This window comes from Antechinus flavipes, chromosome 3 (genome assembly GCF_016432865.1).
Source record: "Antechinus flavipes isolate AdamAnt ecotype Samford, QLD, Australia chromosome 3, AdamAnt_v2, whole genome shotgun sequence".
In the NCBI taxonomy this organism is placed as follows: Eukaryota; Metazoa; Chordata; class Mammalia; order Dasyuromorphia; family Dasyuridae; genus Antechinus; species Antechinus flavipes.
Genome location: NC_067400.1, coordinates 231,396,400 through 231,418,731, shown reverse-complemented (window position 1 = coordinate 231,418,731; position 22,332 = coordinate 231,396,400). Strand labels below are relative to the sequence as shown.

Genomic DNA, 22,332 nt, shown 5'->3' with positions numbered 1-22,332 from the left:
ATGAAGCTAGAAAGATAAGCTAATAAAATGCATTTTGAGAGAGAATTAGTACAGGAATTTGTTTTAGCAATGAAGGGAGAAGTAGGGAATGCTTATAAACAATTTTTTAGGGGCAGCTAGGTGATACAATGGATAGAACACCATCCCTGAAGTCAGGAAGATTTAAATTTAAATCTAGTCTCAGATACTTCCTAGCTGTGTGACCCTGGGCAAGTCACTCAACCCCAATTGCCTAAGCAAAACAAAAAAAAAAAAAAGTAAACAAAAGATGTGTGTGTGTGTGTGTGAGAGAGAGAGAGAGAGAGAGAGACAGAGAGACAGAGAGAGAGAGACTGAGAGAGAGAGACAGAGAGAGAGAGACAGAGAGAGAGAGACTGAGAGAGAGAGACAGAGAGAGACAGAGACAGAGAGACAGAGAGAGACAGAGACTGAGAGACAGAGAGAGACAGAGATTACATTTTTTAAATTTCTTATATTTTTAATAGGGAACAAAACAACCAACCATTTCCACAACCCAGCACAATAAAAAAGATGATTGCCCTTGAAATTGCAAATAGGTCTGTGTGTATGTGTGTATGTGTGTGTGTGTGTGTAAATTTTTTCTCTACTAATATCAATTCTTTCTCTGGATGCAGGTAGCATCTTCACATATCCTTTATTTTTAATTTATGGATTTATAATAGTCAGAATGACTTAATAGCTCAAAGTCATATATTTTATATTTGTACATATTTTATTATAGAGGCAATAGAGAAAGTCTGGAGTGGGTTGAGTAAGGAAAGGGTGAGTTCTGATTTACATTTTCAGGAAATCTTGTTTACAGGGATTAAGTGGAAGAACGACTTGAGTAAGGAGCTAAAAGAAAGCCATTTCAATAATCCAGGATGAAGAGATGACCACATTTGATGGTTATGTGAATACTAAAATAGAGATGGATATGAGAGGTGGGGACAGAGAAATGGCAAGGTAATCCAAATAATTATGTATATAGAATAAGGAATTAAGGTGTTGAGAATAACACCAAAGTCATGAACTTGGGAAACTAAAAGAATTGCATATTCTTTGAGATTCATTTGAAAAAAAATAGATAAATTATAGTTGTCCTACTTCACAGATTATTATAAAGAAAACATTTTGTCAATCATTAATTGCTATATAAATGTGAGATATCTATTCTTAAAGAAACTATTTCTGAAATAATTTGATTATTTTCATCTAAAACTGGGGCTAATATAATTATCCCAAATTCATATTCTTATTTCAGATCAGAACATAAAGCTCCCTGCTATCATGAACTTATAAAGCACATCAATTATGAATCTTTTTGTATGAAGTAAATTTGAATAACAGGAACTGGTTATTTTTTTTTTTCTTTCAATATCTTGTAGTCAGTCCTTGAGCCTTGGTCTTAGCCTTAGTATTTCCTAGATTTCCAATCTTGGGCAAATCCCTAAACTCTGGTTTCCAAATCTATAATATGTGGGTAATAGATTTTTGTATTACTTACTTCCCACACAATTATTCTACACTTTACAAACCCAAGAAGCTTATTTATTATATAGAGGGGAAAAAAAGCAATCTACAGAGACTTTACTGAATACGAACAAAATAGGGAGAGAGGGTACTAGCATTTGGGAGGCTTCACATAGAAAGTGATGATTAAGGAGCATCTTAGAGAAAGAAAATAATATTCTGAGGTGGATAGAAGGAGGGAGCATTTCAGGTTTATACAAAGAGATAGACACAGAATGCCCTTTGTGAAGATCAGAATGCTGATTTGGTGGATGTTTAAGAGTTTGGAAAGGGAAGTAATGAATTATGAAGCTAGAAAGATAAGCTAATAAAATGCATTTTGAGAGAGAATTAGTACAGGAATTTGTTTTAGCAATGAAGGGAGAAGTAGGGAATGCTTATAAACAATTTTTTAGGGGCAGCTAGGTGATACAATGGATAGAACACCATCCCTGAAGTCAGGAAGATTTAAATTTAAATCTAGTCTCAGATACTTCCTAGCTGTGTGACCCTGGGCAAGTCACTCAACCCCAATTGCCTAAGCAAAACAAAAAAAAAAAGTAAACAAAAGATGTGTGTGTGTGTGTGTGAGAGAGAGAGAGAGAGAGAGAGACAGAGAGACAGAGACAGAGAGACAGAGAGAGAGAGACTGAGAGAGAGAGACAGAGAGAGACAGAGACAGAGAGACAGAGAGAGACAGAGACTGAGAGACAGAGAGAGACAGAGATTACATTTTTTAAATTTCTTATATTTTTAATAGGGAACAAAACAACCAACCATTTCCACAACCCAGCACAATAAAAAAGATGATTGCCCTTGAAATTGCAAATAGGTCTGTGTGTATGTGTGTATGTGTGTGTGTGTGTGTAAATTTTTTCTCTACTAATATCAATTCTTTCTCTGGATGCAGGTAGCATCTTCACATATCCTTTATTTTTAATTTATGGATTTATAATAGTCAGAATGACTTAATAGCTCAAAGTCATATATTTTATATTTGTACATATTTTATTATAGAGGCAATAGAGAAAGTCTGGAGTGGGTTGAGTAAGGAAAGGGTGAGTTCTGATTTACATTTTCAGGAAATCTTGTTTACAGGGATTAAGTGGAAGAACGACTTGAGTAAGGAGCTAAAAGAAAGCCATTTCAATAATCCAGGATGAAGAGATGACCACATTTGATGGTTATGTGAATACTAAAATAGAGATGGATATGAGAGGTGGGGACAGAGAAATGGCAAGGTAATCCAAATAATTATGTATATAGAATAAGGAATTAAGGTGTTGAGAATAACACCAAAGTCATGAACTTGGGAAACTAAAAGAATTGCATATTCTTTGAGATTCATTTGAAAAAAAATAGATAAATTATAGTTGTCCTACTTCACAGATTATTATAAAGAAAACATTTTGTCAATCATTAATTGCTATATAAATGTGAGATATCTATTCTTAAAGAAACTATTTCTGAAATAATTTGATTATTTTCATCTAAAACTGGGGCTAATATAATTATCCCAAATTCATATTCTTATTTCAGATCAGAACATAAAGCTCCCTGCTATCATGAACTTATAAAGCACATCAATTATGAATCTTTTTGTATGAAGTAAATTTGAATAACAGGAACTGGTTATTTTTTTTTTTCTTTCAATATCTTGTAGTCAGTCCTTGAGCCTTGGTCTTAGCCTTAGTATTTCCTAGATTTCCAATCTTGGGCAAATCCCTAAACTCTGGTTTCCAAATCTATAATATGTGGGTAATAGATTTTTGTATTACTTACTTCCCACACAATTATTCTACACTTTACAAACCTTCATATATATGGCACATCGCAAAAGGTTAAATGCAGTTTTAAATCTTGTATAAATAAATTATTTTGTGGCATCTAAAATAATCTATTCCCTGTGACAAATTATCCTATTATGTTTATTTTTAAAAATAGATTCTCTAGTAGCATATGCAGTTTTATTAGAGGTAAAAGGAAGACTTGTTCAATCCAAGTCCTAATTAGTTCCCTCCAAAAGTATTATTCCTGATAGTGTCTTATTATGAAACAATGTGGCAATACTACATCATTACTTTTTGTTTATTTTTTTCCTTTAAGTAGATTAGAGAAGGACTTTCAAGACTTTTTCACATTTTTATTGAAGAAATGATGCATTTTGAATTCATCTTAAAAGAAATCAACAAGGTTTTTTCATTAAGCTCCTACTATGTACCAGGCACTGTGATAGGTGCTGGTGATACAAATATAAAATAGAAAAGAAAAAAGAAAAACAATTCTTATTCTTAAGGAATTAAAACAAAAGCAAGGGCACAATAGACTTGCTCTTAGTCATTTCAATTGCAAAAGCATTGTGTCTAAAATTCAATGTTCTATTCCATTTCATTTTTTCTATTCTATTTATTCTTTATTTGCAAAGTGCCAATCTAAAAAGGCAATTCCCTTTATTAGGCACTAGAAATACAAAGTTGAAAAACAGTCATCTCTGCCTTCAAGATACTATTAATTTGATAGTAAAAAAATTAGCATGTTTCAAAATTGAGTATGAGTGGAAGAAAGCATTATCAAGAAAGGTACTCTAAGAAAATTGAATGGCAAAGGGAATATGTTTATTTTGAGCAACCAAATAAGTCTTCTTAGAGGAGGTAGAACTTCAGGTGAACACAAAAATTTCATTACATGGAGATGAGAGAATTTATTTCTGAGAGTGTTGCATTTAATTTTGTTTTTTTCAGCCAGAGGCCACAATTAATTCAAAGCAAAAGTATAAAGGAGAAAAGTAGCAATAAAATATTTCTCCATGAAAGAAATTATTATTTCTTTCTCATTTTAATAGTAAATTATTAAAATTGGGAAGATCCCAGTTTTTTGTGTTTTTCCTCCATCCCATTCCCTTATCCAGTCTCTCAAAGACATAGCTGATGAAAGATAGTATTAATATTTTTCTCATTCTGCTTATTGCTATAATTACCCAACTAGATCAGACTAATAAAACCTCCTTCTGCTCAGACTTGAATATTTGAATAATTATTGGGGGTACCTTAGAAGTAAATGACCTAATCAATTTAGGTCCAATCTCTCTTCCTAATATTACTCCTCTTATTAATTGTTAACCAATCAGAATTAATTGATCCCTTCAGAAACATACTCCTTCCAATGGTTATATAAGCTATGAGTCTGCTGCCATTCTTGCCTTTGGTTTATCAGAGAGATGGCCAAATAACTATTCTTTTGTTAAAATGCTGGCATTATTTTAAATATATTTTATTTTCTCTCCAATAACACACCAAAACACTTTTTTAAAAAAATATCACTTCTTTCCCTGGAGGCAGACAGTATGTTTCATCATTAATCTCTTGGCATTTTCTTGGATCATTGGACTGCTGAGAATAGTATATTTGTATATTGTATAAACTTCTACAGCTTCTGTTAACTTCATTTTGCATCAGTTCACATAAAGTCTTTCCAGGTTTTTCTGAAATCATTCTGCTTAGCATTTCTTATAGTTACAATCATAGTCCATTACAGTCATATACCAAAATTTTCTTTAACTATTCCCCAAATTATGGGCATTCCTTCAATTTCAAATTCTTATCCACCATAAAATAATCTGCTATAAATTTTTTGTACACATAGTTCCTAACCCCTCTTTCTTTATTATGCTTTTGGAATATAAATCTATCAGTGGTATTGCATAATCAAATATTATGCTTAACTTTATAAAATGCTGGCATTATTAATAAAATTATTATATTTCCCAGAAATTATATCTTTTGAACCTTTTTTTTTAAACACCATACGCATAAGACAAATATACACATCCATCATTGGACTGAGTAGGTAAATCTAAGAGATAATCACTGAAATTGGGACACACATTTACACAAAGTGTGCACTTGTATATGCTTGAGGAGAAGTAAATGCATAGAGAATATGTGTTGTTAAAACACACATAAGGAAGATAACACATGCATAAGTAACACATATATCAAGGTAACTAATACCCCTTAAACTTGAAGACTATGGAAACTTTCTGATGATTATGTTCCTCTTAGGCCCAGGTTTTGTGATAAGTTCTAGACAAAACTTCCATTTTCCTCTTTGGCCAAAGTACTTAACTCTAAGGAGCTATATCTTTCCCATTAGAGGAAGAGTAGCTTGCATCAATTTTCTTTTAGCTTAGAGACTGGAGGCAGAAATGATAAGCCAATCCAATATCTTTGCAAAAAAAAAAATGCCATAGGTCCCAAAGAGATGGGCATGGCTAAAACAATTGAATAACAGCTATGGACGTGAGCTTTTATTGTTTTAGAGAAACATGTCTCACATAATCAGTTTCAAACTCAGGGAAATCCCTTGCTGCTTGTTCCTGCTAAAATGAGAGGCTAGCAAGGTTTTTTGCTGTCATTTGTGCTTTTTTTTTTTCTTCCCAAAAGGAAACCCTTCAATGTCAGATTTCAAGCTTTTTGAATAGAATGCATGCAGCCAGCAAAACAACATAAGAAGGCATTTATTTGGTCTCTCTTTGACCCTACTCTTCCTGCTCAATAGGTAAAGGGTCTCTGTCTGAAACCTTTTTTTTTTATTTATTTAGTTAGAAAATTCTCATAATTCCTACTTTATTCTCATATAGGAATCACCAAAATATAATTGAAAGAAAATATAATTGATAGGATCTGCCCCATAAAAGTTATATGGATATCAAATACCTCTTCTCTACCCTCACCTATACATCCTCAAATGAAAAGTAGAGAGAAAGCCTTTCCACCTAAATCTTATGTTCTGTCTTCCTTATAGGCATATGGCCAACAATAAGTGTCTGAGTTTGATCTGTGTTACAAAATGAGAAAGGGGGTGAGCTGTTCTTCTAAAATGTCATCCTGCTAAAGCAAAAATTCGTAATACATAACCATCCATTTTTTTTAAATAGAAAAGTTTAAGATCCAGTTTGTCAATGTTAGTATATGGGGAAGGGGTGGGAGAAAGACCAGAACTACTCTATTTCTAAACAATAAACATTTAGCAAAGTAGATTAAAATTTCATTGACATTTTTTGATTTTATTATCTCATTGATTTTCACTGAGTTTGTAGTCTACTCAAATTCCTAAATCTCTTTTACATGGACAATTATGCAGATGTCCCTTTTTCTTTCTTTTCCCTAAGGGCAGTTGCCACAGATATGAGGACAACACATGTTCCTAAGTAATTGCATTTCCTCCTTAGAAATTCATAATCTTAGAAATCATTCAGTATTCCTTCTGGATATATTATTTGATCCTGTTTTGAATGCTTTAAATATAAGATCAGAAGGTAAGTTTAAGGCCTTCTGCTTCTGGTTAATCTTGTGACCATGAGAAGGTCATTTAGGTTATATGAACCTCAGCTTCCTCATCTTTAAAATGGGAGACATAATATTTTAACTACATACCTTATGAGGTTATTTTGAGAAAATTATTCTGTAGGATTTCAAAATTGTGATTTTTTTATCATTCTATGAAATTCAGTATTCTCTTGATTTTCAAACATCAAGAGTTACATGAGTTATTTGTCATTTACAGAATTTATTTCTGCATCAATGAATATCTCAAGAATCAGGAATATATTTGATAGAAAATAGGCAAGTACCTAGCCGTACCTGATCTAAAACTATATTATAAAGCAACAGTCACCAAAAACCATTTGGTATTGGCTAAAAAATAGATTAGTTGATCAGTGGAATAGATTAGGTTCATAAGACAAAACAGTCAATAACTATAGCAATCTAGTGTTTGACAAACCCAAAGATCCCAAATTTTGAGATAAGAATTCATTATTGGACAAAAAACTGCTGGGAAAACTGGAAATTAGTATGGCAGAAATTAGGCATGGACTCATACTTAACACCATGTACCAAGATAAGATCAAACTGGGTCCATGATTTAGACATAAAGAATGAGATCATAAATCAATTAGAGGAACATAGGATAGTTTACCTCTCAGACTTGTCAAGGAGGAAGGAATTTGTGACCAAAGAAAAACTAGAGATCATTATTGATCAAAAAATAGAAAATTTTGATTATATCAAATTAAAAAGCCTCTGTAAAAACAAAACTAATGCAAACAAAATTAGAAGGCAAGCAACAAACTGGGAAAACATTTTTAATTAGTTAAAGATTCTGATAAAGGCCCCATTTCAAAAATATGTAGAGAATTGACTTTAATTTATAAGAAATCAAGCCATTCTCCAACTGCTAAATGGTCAAAGGATATGAACAGACAATTTTCAGATGATGAAACTGAAACCATCTCCATTCATATGAAAGAATGTTCCAAATCATGATTGATTAGAGAAATGTAAATTAAGACAACTCTGAGATACCACTCCACACTTGTCAGATTGGCTAAGATGACAGGAAAAAATAATGATGAATGATGGAGGGGATGCAGGAAAACTGGGACATTGATGCATTGTTGGTGAAGATGTGAAAGAATCCAACCATTCTGGAGAGCAATCTGGAATTATGCCCAAAAAGTTATCAAACTGTGCATACCCTTTGATCCAGCAGTGCTACTACTGGGCTTATATCCCAAAGAAATACTAAAGAAGGGAAAGGGTATGTGCCAAAATGTTTGTGACAGCCCTTTTTGTAGTGGCTAGAAACTGGAAAATGAGAATGCCCATCAATTGGAGAATGGTTGGGTAAATTGTGGTATATAAATGTTATGGAATATTATTGTTCTGTAAGAAATGACCAACAGGATGTATACAGAGAGGATTGGAGAGACTTACATGAACTGATGCTAAGTGAAATGAGCAGAACCAGGAGATCATCATATACTTCAAAAACGATACTGTATGAGGATGTATTCTGATGGAAGTGGATTTCTTCAACAAAGAGAAGATCTAACTCAGTTCCAATTGATCAATGATGGACAGAAGCAGCTACACCCAGAGACCAAACACTGGGAAATAAGTGTAAACTGTTTGCATTTTTGTTTTTCTCCCCATGTTATTTTTACCTTCTGAATCCAATTCTCCCTGTACAATAAGAGAACTGTTTGGTTCTGCCCACATATATTGTATCTAGGATATACTGCAACATATTTAACATATATAAGATTGCTTGCCATCTAGGGGAGGGGGTGGAGAAAGGGAAGGGAAAAGTCAGAACAGAAGTGAGTGCAAGGGATAATGTTGTAAAAAAATTACCCAGGCATATGTTCTGTCAATAAAATATTATAATAATAAAAGAAAAGAAAATAGTCAAGTAATACAATGCATAGAGAGCTGTTCCTGTAATCAAGAAGACCTGAATTCAATTCTATCCTAAGGTATTTACAAGCATTTTAATTTTAAAATGAACATAATAATAGCATCTATATCTCAGGATTGTGGTGTGGTTTAAATAAGATATTATTTCTTAAGTATTTAGCATAGTCACTGGCACAGAGTAGACACTCAATCAGTGGTTCTTTCCTACCTTCTTAATCTGAACATTCACTCCCCAAAGAGAAAAAATGAGAGTTCATTGCCTTTGCCATCTAAAGGAGGGGACTGCTGAAGAGATTTTCAGAAACAGGGTGTAGTGATAGGTGATATAAAAAGGGCTTTGTTTTTCACTTTTTTTTTTTTTTACTTTTCTTGATAGAGCTTTCTTTTTAATTAATTTTTATTATACATTGTTTTATGAATCATGATGAGAGAGAAAAATCAGCAAAAGGGAAAAAAACCATGGCAGAGAAAATAAAACAGAAAAAAAGAAGTGAAAATAGCATGTGTTTGTTTACATTTAATCTCCATAGTCCTTTTTCAGGGTGCAGATGGCATTTTTTGTTCAAATTCTATTGGAATTGCTTTGGATCACTGAACAGTGCACTGAGAAGAATCAAGTTTTTCACAGTTGATCATCCCATATTCTTGCAGCTGTTTTTTACAATATATTCCTAGTTCTGCTTTTTGCACTCAGCATCAGTTTTTGTAAATCTTCACAGGTCTTTTTTAAATCAGTTTGTACATCATGGACAATTATATTCCATTACATTCACAAAGCACAGCTTATTCAGTAGTACCCAATATATGGGCATCTACTCATTTTCCAGTTCTTTGCTACTATGGAAAAAGCTTCTGCACATTTGCTTCCTTTTCCCTTCTTTATGATTTCCTTGGGATACAAACCCAGAAGCACTGCTGGGTCAAAGGATATGTACAATTTGATAGCCCTTTGGGCATAGTTCCACATAGCTCTCCTAGAACACTTGGATCATTTCACAACTCCACAAACAGTGTATTAATATCCCAATTTTCCCACATCCCCTCCAACATTTATCATTATTTTTTCCTGTCATCTTAGTCAATCTCATATGTGGAAGATGGTACCTCAGAATTGTTTTAATTTACATTTCTCCGGACTTCCGGCCAAGATGGTGGAGAGGAGGCACATAGCTGTGTAAGCTTCACGTTTTTCTCTCAGAATCCATTTCATTGAAAGCCTCTGAATTAATGCTTGACTGAAAAAAAAAAAAACAACCCACAAATAGTTACCAAGAGAAGACATCCTTGAAATTTGCTAGGAAAGGTCTGTTTTTGCTCAAGGGTGGTGACGGTTTGAGATCAGGCACAGGCTGAGGGCAGCGGCAGCAAGAGCACGGGAAGCAGCTCACAGCCAAGCAGACTGGAGAGGGGGTGGGGTGTGATCTCCGCCATCTCTGCGGGGGAGCTTTGCTACAGGATTGGATACTTTGCCCTGGCAGTGAGTCAGTACCCCAGCAGAATAGCTAAAAACATTGACGGGGGGTTGAGGGGGGTGAAGAATACAACCCCAAACAGCTGGAGTCTCTAGGACCTGGCCACCCCTCCCCCACAGTGTCTCAGCACGCTCTAGGAGTCTCAGAGCACAGGTGAAGAACAGTCCTGCTAGTGCCTTGCTGTTGCCCCCGCAGTCTGTAAAGGAAGCTCAGTAACACCACCCAGCCCCTCCCCCCAAAAAAGCAGACTCCATTTAGGGTTTTTTTCTTTTTTTTCTTTTTGCTAGTTTGTCTTTGATTCTTCTCTGACAAAATGAGCAAAAAATTGAAAAGAACCTTAACCCTTGACAACTTCTATACAGATAGAGAGCAGACTCTAAACCCTGAGGAGACTAAAAACAGACTGTCTCCAGGTGAATCCCCAAAGGAGGAGATCATCTGTTCCTCAGCACAGATGAATCTCATAGAAGAAATTAAAAAGGCTCTCACAAGAGAGCTGGAAGAAAAATAGGAAAACGAGAGGGAGGCTTGGCAAGAGAGTCTGGAGAAGTCATCCCACTCATTTAAAGACAGAGTGGATAAAGAAATAAAATCCTTGAAAAATAGGATTAGTGAACTGGAAACAGAAAATAGCTCTCTAAAAAACAAAATTGGCAAAATGGAAAAAAATTCCATAGAACAAAAGAACTCAATTGGACAATTAGAAAAAGATATTTAAAAAGTGAGTAAAGAAAATACTTCATTGAAAATCAGAATTGAGGACTTCCGGTTAAGATGGCGGAGAGGAGGCTCACAGCTGCATAAGCTGCATGCTTTCTCTCACTATCCATTTCATTACAAGCCTCTGAATTAATGCTTGACTGAAAAAAAAAACCCACAAATAGTTACAAAGAGAAGCCATCCTTGAGATTCACCAAGAAAGGTCTGTCTTTACTGGAGGGCTGGGACGGTTTTAGATCGGGCACAGGCGGCGGGCAGCAGCAGTGAGAGCACGGGAGCAGACTGGAGAGGGGGTGGGGAGTGATCGCAGCCGTCTCTGTGGGGAGAGCTTCGCTACAGGTTTGGATACTTTGCTCCGGCAGCAAGTCAGCAGCCCAGCAGAGAAGCTAAAAACACCGGGGCTGAAGAATACAACCCCAAACAGCTGGAGTCTCTCGGGACCTGGCCCCACCCCCTTCCCCCCCTCCCCCCCCAGTGACTCAGGACGCTCTGGGACTTCAGAGCCCACGCGCACACAGTCCTGCTAGTGCCTCACTGCTGCCCCCTGCAGTCTGTAGAGGAAGCTCGATAACATACCCAGCCCCTCCCCCAAAGAAAGACTCCAGTTTTTTCTGTTTTTCTTTGGTAGTTTGTCTCTGATTATTAAACAGAATGAGCAAGAAGCTGAAGAGGACTTTAACCCTTGACAGCTTCTATACAGATAGAGAGCAGACTCTAAATCCTGAGGAGACTAAAAACAGACAGTCTCCAGGTGAATCCCCAAAGGAGGAGATCATCTGTTCCTCAGCACAGATGAACCTCATAGAAGTGATTAAAAAGGCTCTCACAAGGGAGCTAGAAGAAAAACGGGGAAAGCATAGTGAGGCTTGGGAAAAGGAGAGGGAGGCTTGGCAAAAGAGCCTGGAGAAAGTTAAAGAGAGAGTGGATAAAGAAGTAAAATCCTTGAAAAATAGGATTAGTGAACTGGAAACAGAAAACAGCTCTCTAAAAAACAAAATTGGCGAAATGGAAAAAAATTCCACAGAACAAAAGAACTCAATTGGACAATTAGAAAAAGATTTTAAAAAGTGAGTGAAGAAAATACTTCACTGAAAATCAGAATTGAACAAGTGGAATTGAATGACTCGAGGAGACAAGAAGAATCAGTCAAGCAAATCCAAAAAAATCAAACAATGGAGAAAAATGTGAAATACCTTCTGGGGAAGACAACAGACCTGGAAAACAGATCCAGGAGAGACAATCTGAGAATCATTGGACTTCCAGAAAAACATGATGAAAAAAAGAGCCTGGACACTATTTTCCAGGAAATTATCAAAGAGAACTGCCCAGAAGTCATAGGAACAGAGGAAAAAATAAACATTGAAAGGATTCATCGATCACCCACTGAAAGGGATCCTAAAATCAAAACACCAAGGAATATAGTGGCCAAATGCCAGAACCCTCAGATGAAAGAAAAAATATTGCAAGCGGCTAGAAAAACCCAATTCAAGTATCAAGGAGCCACAATAAGGATCACCCAGGATCTGGCAGCATCCACATTAAAGGATTGAAGGGCCTGGAATATGATATTCCAAAAGGCTAAGGAACTTGGTATGCAACCAAAAATAACTTACCCAGCTAGAATGAGCATCTTTTTCCAGGGAAGAAGATGGACATCCAACGAAGTAAGCAAATTTCACCTATTTTGGATGAAAAAGCCAGAACTTAACAAAAAGTTTAATCTACAACTATAGAACTCAAGAGAAATCTAAAAAGGTACAGATTAATCTTGAGAACTATATTTCTGCTTTAAAGATGTATAAAGAATACATGTATACCTTGTTCTAGAAACTAGATGTGGAAAGGACATTGTACCAGAAAAAGGGTAAAGTGGGGGGACTACATCTCAAAAGGAACACTATTATATCTGAGAGAAAGAATGGAAGGGGATGAATATAGTGGGTATCTTACTGCCTTCAGAATTGGCTTTAAGAGAAAAATTTTAGACATATTCAATTTATGGTGAAACTTCTCTCACCTCATTGAAAAGGGAAAAGGGAATGAATAAGCTATGTGAAGGGAATACAGAAACTAGGAGGGAAAGGGGTAAGATAGGGGGAGGAACTCTAAGTGGGGGAGAGAGATACTAAAAAGAGAGGGCTGTGAGAAGCAAGTGGTGCTCACAATTTTAATACTGGGAAGGGGAGCAAGGGGGAAAGAAGGAGAAAACCATAAACAGAGGTTAACAAGATGGCAATTAATACAGAATTGGTCATTTTAACCATAAATGTGAACGGGGTAAACTTCCCCATAAAGAGGAAGCGGTTAGCAGAATGGATTAAAAGCCAGAATCCTACAATATGTTGTTTACAGGAAACACACCTGAGGCAGGGAGATACATGCAGGTTAAAGGTAAAAAGTTGGAACAAAATCTACTATGCTTCAGGTGAAGTCAAAAAAGCAGGGGTAGCCACCTGATCTCAGATCAAGCTAAAGCAAAAATTGATCTAATTAAAAGAGATAAGGAAGGGCACTATATCTTGTTAAAGGGTAGCATGGGTAATGAAGCACTATCTATATTAAACATATATGCACCAAGTGGTGTAGCATCTAAATTCTTAAAAGAGAAATTAAGAGAACTGCAAGAAGAAATAGACAGTAAAACTATAATAGTGGGAGATCTCAACCTTGTATTCTCAGAATTAGATAAATCAAACCACAAAATAAATAAGAAAGAAGTCAAAGAGGTAAATAGAATACTAGAAAAAATAGATATGATAGATCTCTGGAGAAAATGTAATGGAGACAGAAAGGAATACACTTTCTTTTCAGCAGTTCATGGAACCTATACAAAAATTGACCATATATTAGGACATAAAAACCTCAAACTCAAATGCAGTAAGGCAGAAATAGTAAATGCATCCTTTTCAGACCACGATGCAATGAAAATTACATTCAACAAAAAACCAGGGGGAAGTAGACCAAAAAATAATTGGAAACTAAATAATCTAAGACTAAAGAATGATTGGGTGAAACAGCAAATCATAGACATAAATAATAACTTCACCCAAGAAAACGACAATAATGAGACATCATACCAAAATATAGGGGATGCATCCAAAGCTGTAATAAGGGGAAATTTCATATCTCTGGAGGCCTATTTGTATAAAATAGAGGAATAGAAGGTCAATGAATTGGGCTTGCAACTAAAAATGCTAGAAAAGGAACAAATTAAAAACACCCCGTCAAATACTAAACTTGAAATTCTAAAAATAAAAGGAGAGATCAATAAAATTGAAAGTAAAAAAAAAAAACAAACTATTGAATTAATTAATAAAACTAAGAGTTGGTTCTATGAAAAAACCAACAAAAAAGACAAACCCTTTGTAAATCTGATTAAAAAAAGGAAAGAGGAAAATCAAATTGTTAGTCTTAAAAATGAAAAGGGAGAACTCACCACTAACGAAGAGAAAATTAGAGCAATACTTAGGAGTTACTTTGCCCAACATTATGTCAATAAATTCGACAACTTAAATGAAATAGAAGAATGCCTCCAAAAATATAGCTTGCCCAAACTAACAGAGGAAGAAGTAAATATCCTAAACAGTCCCATCTCAGAAAAAGAAATACAACAAACTATCAACCAACTCCCTAAGAAAAAATCCCCAGGACCAGATGGATTTACATGTGAATTCTATCAAACATTTAAAGAACAATTAAGTCCAATGCTAAATAAACTATTTGAAAAAATAGGGATTGAAGGAGTTCTACCAAACTCTTTTTATGACACAGACATAGTACTGATACCTAAACCAGGTAGGCTGAAAACAGAGAAAGAAAATTATAGACCAATCTCCCTAATGAATATTGATGCTAAAATCTTAAATAAAATATTAGCAAAAAGATTACAGAAAATCATCCCCAGGATAATACACTATGACCAAGTAGGATTTATACCAGGAATGCAAGGCTGGTTCAATATTAGGAAAACTATTAGCATAATTGACTATATCAATAACCAAACAAACAAAAACCATATGATCATCTGAATAGATGCAGAAAAAGCATTTGATAAAATCCAACATCCATTCCTAATAAAAACACTTGAGAGCATAGGAATAAATGGACTTTTCCTTAAAATAGTCAGGAGCATATATTTAAAACAGTCAGTAAGCATCATATGCAATGGGGAAAAACTGGAACCTTTCCCAGTAAGATCTGGAGTGAAGCAAGTTTGCCCACTATCACCATTATTATTCAATATTGTATTAGAAATACTAGCCTCTGCAACAATAGTCAAGAAAGAGATTAAAGGAATTAGAGTAGGCAATGAGGAAACCAAACTATCACTCTTTGTAGATGATATGATGGTAGAAGCCCAGAGATTCTACTAAAAAGCTATTAGAAATAATTCATAATTTTAGCAAAGTAGCAGGATACAAAATAAATACCAATAAATCCTCAGCATTTTTATACATCACCAACAAAATCCAACAGCAAGAGATACAAAGAGAAATTCCATTCAGAATAACTGTTGATAGCATAAAATATTTGGGAATCAATCTATCAAAGGAAAGTCAGGAATTATATGAGCAAAATTACAAAAAAGTTTCCACACAAATAAAGTCAGACTTATATAATTGGAAAAATATTAAGTGCTCTTAGATAGGCTGAGCGAATATAATAAAGAAGACAATACTCCCTAAACTAATCTATTTATTTAGTGCTATACCAATCAGACTTCCAAGAAAATATTTTAATGATCTAGAAAAAATAACAACAAAATTCATATGGAACAATAAAAAGTTGAGAAACTCAAGGGAATTAATGAAAAAAAAATCAAATGAAGGTGGCCTAGCTGTACCTGATCTAAAATTATACTATAAAGCAGCAGTCACCAAAACCATTGGTATTGGCTAAGAAATAGATTAGTTGATCAGTGGAAAAAGTTAGGTTCACAAGACAGAATAGTCAACTATAGCAATTTAGTGTTTGACAAACCGTAAGATCCTAACTTTTGGGATAAGAATTCATTATTTGATAAAAACTGCTAGCATAATTGGAAATTAGTATGGCAGAAATGAGGCATGGACCCACACTTAACACTATATGCCAAGATAAGATCAAAATGGGTCCATGACCTAGGCATAAAGAACGAGATTATAAATAAATTAGAGGAACATAGGATAGTTTATCTCTCAGACTTGTGGAGGAGAAAGAAATTTGTGACCAAAGTTGAACTAGAGAACCTTACTGATCACAAAATAGAAAATTTTGATTATATCAAATTAAAAAGCTTTTGTACAAACAAAGCTAATGCAAACAAGATTAGAAGGGAAGCAACAAACTGGGAAAACATCTTCACAGTTAAAGGTTCTGATAAAGACCTCATTTCCAGAACTGACTCTAATTTATAAGAAATCACGCCATTCTCCAATTGATAAATAGTCAAAGGATATGAACAGACAATTTTCAGATGATGAAATTGAAACTATTACCACTCATATGAAAGAGTGTTCCAAATCACTATTGATCAGAGAAATGCAAATTAAGACAACTCTGAGATACCACTACACACCTGTCGGATTGGCTAACATGACAGGAAAAGATAATGATGAATGTTGGAGGGGATGCGGGAAAACTGGGACACTGATGCATTGTTGGTGGAGTTGTGAACGAATCCAGCCATTCTGGAGAACAATCTGGAATTATGCCCAAAAAGTTATCAAACTGTGCATACTCTTTGATCCAGCAGTGTTACTACTGGGCTTATATCCCAAAGAAATACTAAAGAAAGGAAAGGGCCCTGTATGTGCCAAAATGTTTGTGGCAGCCCTGTTTGTAGTGGCTAGCAACTGGAAATTGAATGGATGCCCATCAATTGGAGAATGTTTGGGTAAATTGTGGTATATGAATGTTACGGAATATTATTGTTCTATAAGAAATGACCAGCAGGATGAATACAGAGAGGGTTGGAGAGACTTACATGAATTGATACTAAGTGAAATGAGCAGAACCAGGAGATCATTATACACTTTGACAACAATATTGTATGAGGTTGTATTCTGATGGAAGTGGATTTCTTTGACAAAGAGACCTAACTGAATTTCAGTTGAGAAATGATGGACAGAAGCAGCTACACCGAAAGAAAAAACAAATGTGAACTATTTGCATTTTTGTTTTCCTTCCCGGGTTATTTTTACCTTCTGAATCCAATTCTCCCTGTGCAAGAAGAGAACTGTTCATTTCTGCAAACATATATTGTATCTAGGATATACTGCAACATATCTAACATATATAGGACTGCTTGCCATCTAGGGGAGGGGGTGGAGGGAGGGAAGGGAAAAATCGGAACAGAAGCGAGTGCAAGGGATAATGTTGTAAAAAAATTACCCTGGCATGGATTCTGTCAATATAAAGTTATTATGAAATAAAATAAAATAAAATATAAAAAAATAATAATTTTCATTTCTCCAGTTAATAGTGATTTAGAGAATTTTTCATATGACCACAGATAATTTTAATTTTGTCATCTGAAAATTATCTGGCATATCCTTGGACCATTTATCAATTGGGGAATGACTTGTATTCTAATAAATTTGACAAAGTTCTTTATATATTTTAGAAAGGAAACCTTTATCAGAAATATTGGTTATAAAGATTTTTTCCAGCTTTGTATTTATCTTTTACTCTTGTTTCTGTTGGTTTTGTTTGTGCAAAACCTTTTTAAATTTAATGTCATCAAATGTAATCAAAGTTTGACCTTGTTTTAATATGGGGTGTGACATGTTGGTCTATACCAAGTTTCTGATATATTATTTTCCAATTTTTCCAGAAATTTTTATCAAAGAGTAATTTCTTATTCTGGAAGCTGGAGTTTGGGGGGTTACTATATACTAGATTATTATAGGTCTTGATTATTGTTTCTATCTAATATCTATAGATTATTTATCTCACTGATCCACCACTCTATTTCTAAGCCAGCACCAAATGATTTTGATGACTGCTACTTTATAATATAGTTTTAGATTTGGTAATGCTAAGCCACTATCCTTTGTATTTTTTTTTCATTTATTTCCTTGATATTCTTAATCTTTTGCTCTTCCAGATGAATTTTGTTGTTATTTTTTCTAGTTCATTGTTTATAATACCCTTTATCAATATGTACTTTTTCCTTATCTCTTTTAATTATATCTATTTTTAATTTTGCTTTATCTGAGATCAGAATTGCTACCTCTGCTTTTTTTTCCACTTCAGTTGAAGCACAATAAATTCTGTTCCAGTCTTTTACCATTACTCTGTATGTGTCTCTCTGTGTCAAATGTGTTTCTTATAAACAACATATTGTAGAATTGTGTTTTTTAATCCACTCTGCAATTCATTTCCATTTTATGGGAGAGGTCTTCCAATTCACATTCACAATTATGATAACTAGTTCTGTATTTCCCTCCATCCTATTTTCTCTACTTTTATTCTCTTTCCAACCTATATTTACAGTGTTTTTCCCCATTGTACCAACTACTATAAATATTTCTTATCAACCTTTCCCCCTTCTCTTATCTTTTTTTCCTAGTATTTCTGTTCTTCCTTCTATCCTGCCCCTCTCCTTTCTTTCCTCTTTCTCCTAGTACTTCTTTATAGGATTAGATATATTTCTATTCTCAACTCAATTATTAAGTTATTCTTTCTTATAGTATACACTGATGAGATCAAGCTTCAAACAATACTCATTGATTCTTTCCCTGGATTGCACTAGGTGTTTGTGCCTCTTCATGTGATCTAATTTGTCCCATTATACCTCTTCTTTCCTCTTTTTCTAATACAGAACTTTTTCTGTCCCTTAATATATTTTTCTTTGAGATCATCACATCAGAATTTCTTTTTTGCTTTCTAGAACCCCCAAATTGGGGTGCTAAAAAGTACTGTGCTTTCTAGAACCCCACATTGGGCACCAAATGTGTATGCTTTTTAGAGCCCCACATTGGGCCAAATGTTGTTTGCTTTCTAGAGTCCCCACACTGGGGTGCCAAAATATACTGTCTTAGTGGAGGAGTGATGAGGTGAGACTCTCGAGGATAGTTAAAATATTACATCCATTTATTCCAAATTTTCTCACCCAAATTATACCCTAATACCCTTATGTAACCAAAGCAATACAACACATGCACTAACTATATACTGTACATATGGAACCACATAAACAACTTGCTATTGTATATAGATTGCCACATGGTATCACTCTTTGCAATCTGGTATCACTTTGCATCAATCATAACACAGGTTGCCATAGGCCTCTGACTTTTCAGGAAGGCTGACAGTCCTTAGGGGAGATGGGGATCTGAACCAGACATTGTTATCAGGTTCTCTCTGGGCTGAAGGATCTTATACCTCACCCAGAATTTCCCCACTGTCTGTGACCCTCTACAAGAGTCCATTCACAACCATAACCTGTGATGCTCCCCTCTGTCTACTCCAGTGACAGACATAATTCTCAAGAGTTACAGATACCATTTTCCCATCTAGGAGTATAAACAGTTTAATCTTTAAATAATATATATGTTCCCTGTTTATCTTTCTATGCTTCTCGAGTCCTGGGCTTGTAGATTAAATTTTCTATTTACTTCTCTTTTATCAATGGAAATGACTGAAAGTTTGTTACTTCATTGAAGATCCATCATCTTCCATGAAAGATGATGCTGATTTTGCTGGATAGTTAATTTTTGGGTATAACCCTAGGAACTTTGCCTTCCTGAATATAGTATTCCAGTCCCTCTGATCCTTCATTTTATAAGCTGTCAGATCCTGGGTAATCCTGAGGTTTTTTTCCTTTGATATTTGAATTGTTTTTGTATGGCAGCAGTACTTTTCCTTTGAGATTATATTTTTGGAGTTTCACAACAATGCTCCTTGTATTTTCCTTTTGGAATCTCTTTCTGAAGGTGATTGATGGGATCTTTCAGTGAGTATTTCCCCACTCTGTTTCTAGAATATTATGGCAATTTCCCTTGATGATCTCTTGAAGAAGGCTTTTAATGCTCTTTTTGTGGCCATGACCTCCAGGTATATCAATAATGTTTAAATTGTCTCTTCTGGATCTATTTTCCTAGTCTGGCTGTTTTTCCAAGAGGTCTTTCACATTTTCTTCCATTGTTTTCCATTCTTTTCTGTTTGTCTGTCTGATTCTTAATGTCTCATAGAGTTATTAGCTTCTATTTTCCCTGTTCTAGTGTTTAATGTGTGATTTTCTTCAGTTAGCTTTTGTGTGTCTTTTTTCCAATTAGTTAATTCTACTTTTAAAAGTTTTTTTTTTTTCCCTTCAGTGGAATTTTTTTTTTTTTTTTTTTTTTTTTTGCATTTGGCCAATTTTTAAAGAGTTATTTTCTTCAGTCATTTTTTTCCTTCCTTTTTCCAGGCTGTTGACTCTCTCTACCATATGTTTCATTTTTTTTCTCATTTTTTCTTCTCCTCTTATTTGGCTTTTAAAATCTTTTATGAGCACTTCCAAGAAGCCTCTTTGGGCTTGAGACCAATTCATATCACTCTTTGAGATTTCCTCTTTAGACATTTTGTTCTTGCCTGAGTTGGCATCTTAGTCTTCCATGTCACCATAGTGTCTTTATATGGTCAAGGTTTTTTTTCTGTTTCTTGCTCATTTTCTTTCCTTTTCTTTGGATATCTCCTATTTTTTTTTTTTTTACTTTGATGGTCAAGCTCTGTTTTAAGTGTAAAAGGGGTGCTTTCCCAAGCTTCTGTGTAGACCTAAGCCTTGCTTTTGAGTACAGGATCCCCTTGAATTTGTAGGGAGTAACATTGCTTGCTTCTTTCCAGAAACACTCTGATTTCCCAGATTTTGCCTTCTGACCTGAGACTGGTGGCTATTCTATCGCTCTTCTACTGAACCCAGACTGAGGGTCTTATTTGCTGATTTGCTTTAAATAAGGCACTCTCACCAACTTTCCCAGAGTCTGTCTAGGCTGGACTGAATACCCTTTTCACCCCAATAAGACTAATCTTTCTTGAAGTTTAATCTATCTTGTGCTAGACAGTGGTTTTATTCCTTCAGACTCTTCAGAATCTTGGTTTTATATGGTTTTCTAGGGAAACTGGAAGAGCTCAAGCAGCATCCTGGCTTTATTATGCCTTCTTTTGATTTTTTTCCCTTTATAAATATGTATAATAACAGATTCATGTGCATTCATAAATACACACATATACTCACACTCACACTCACACCCCCAAAACTTTCTCATCCTGAATAAGGCTTAAATTAGAATATATATATATATATATATATATATATATATATATATATATATATATATGTATATATAGTCTTTCATAGTTGATCATCGCACATTCTTGTAGTTATTATGTACAATGTATTTTTGGTTGCACTTGTTTTACTCAGCATCAGTTCATATAAATCTTTCCAGATCTTTCTAAAATCACCTTGTTCATAATTTTAATAGAACAATAATATTCCATTACCTCCATATTCAATACTTTATTCAACTATACCTCAATTGATGGGCATCTACTCATTTTCCAATTCTTTGCTACCACAAAAAAACTGCTACAAACATTTTTGCACATATGGATTCTTTTCTCTCCTTAATGATTTCCTTGGGATACAGACCCAGTAGTGGTACTGCTGATCCAGAAGGTATGCACAGTTTGATAATCCTGTGGGCATAGTTCCAAATTGGTCTCCAGAATGGTTAAATCATTTCAAAACTCCACCAACAATACATTATGTCCAGTTTTCCCATATCATTATTTTTTCCTGTCATTTTGGCCAATCTGAGAGTTGTGAGATAGTATCTCAGAGTTGTTTTAATATGCATTTCTCTAACCAATGGTGATTTAGAGCATTTCTTATTTATATAGATGAGTTTTATCAACTAAAATTATATGTTCATTATCCTTTCCATTTAGCAATAGGGGGATGACACATATTCTTATAAATTTGACACAGTTATTTATGTATTTTAGAAAGGAGACCTTTAATGAGAAATGGACTCACGTATACAAAAATGTTTGTGGCAGCCCTTTTTGTATTGGCAAGAAACTGGAAAGTAAATGGATGCCCATTAATTGGAGAATGGCTGAATAAATTGTGGTAGATGAATGTTATGGAATATTATTATTCTGTAAGAAATGATCAGCAGTATGATTTCAGAGAGGCCTGGAGAAATTTACATGAACTTATTCTAAGTGAAGTGAGCAGAACCAGGAGATCATTTTACATGGCAACACCAAAATTACACTGTGATCAATTCTGATGGACATGGCTCTTTTCAAAAATGAAATTATTTATGCTATTTCCAATGATCTTGTGATGAAGAGAGCCATCTACACTCAGAGAGAGGACTATGGGAACTGAGTATGGA

At 34.7% G+C, this 22,332-nt stretch overlaps 1 protein-coding gene across 1 annotated transcript in view; it reads left to right on the top strand.

Moving 5' to 3' along the window:
- The window catches only part of GABRG3 (gamma-aminobutyric acid type A receptor subunit gamma3), a 916,890-nt gene that overhangs the window by 776,438 nt on the left and 118,120 nt on the right, over nt 1-22,332 (top strand). The gene's annotated exons all lie outside the window — the stretch shown is intronic.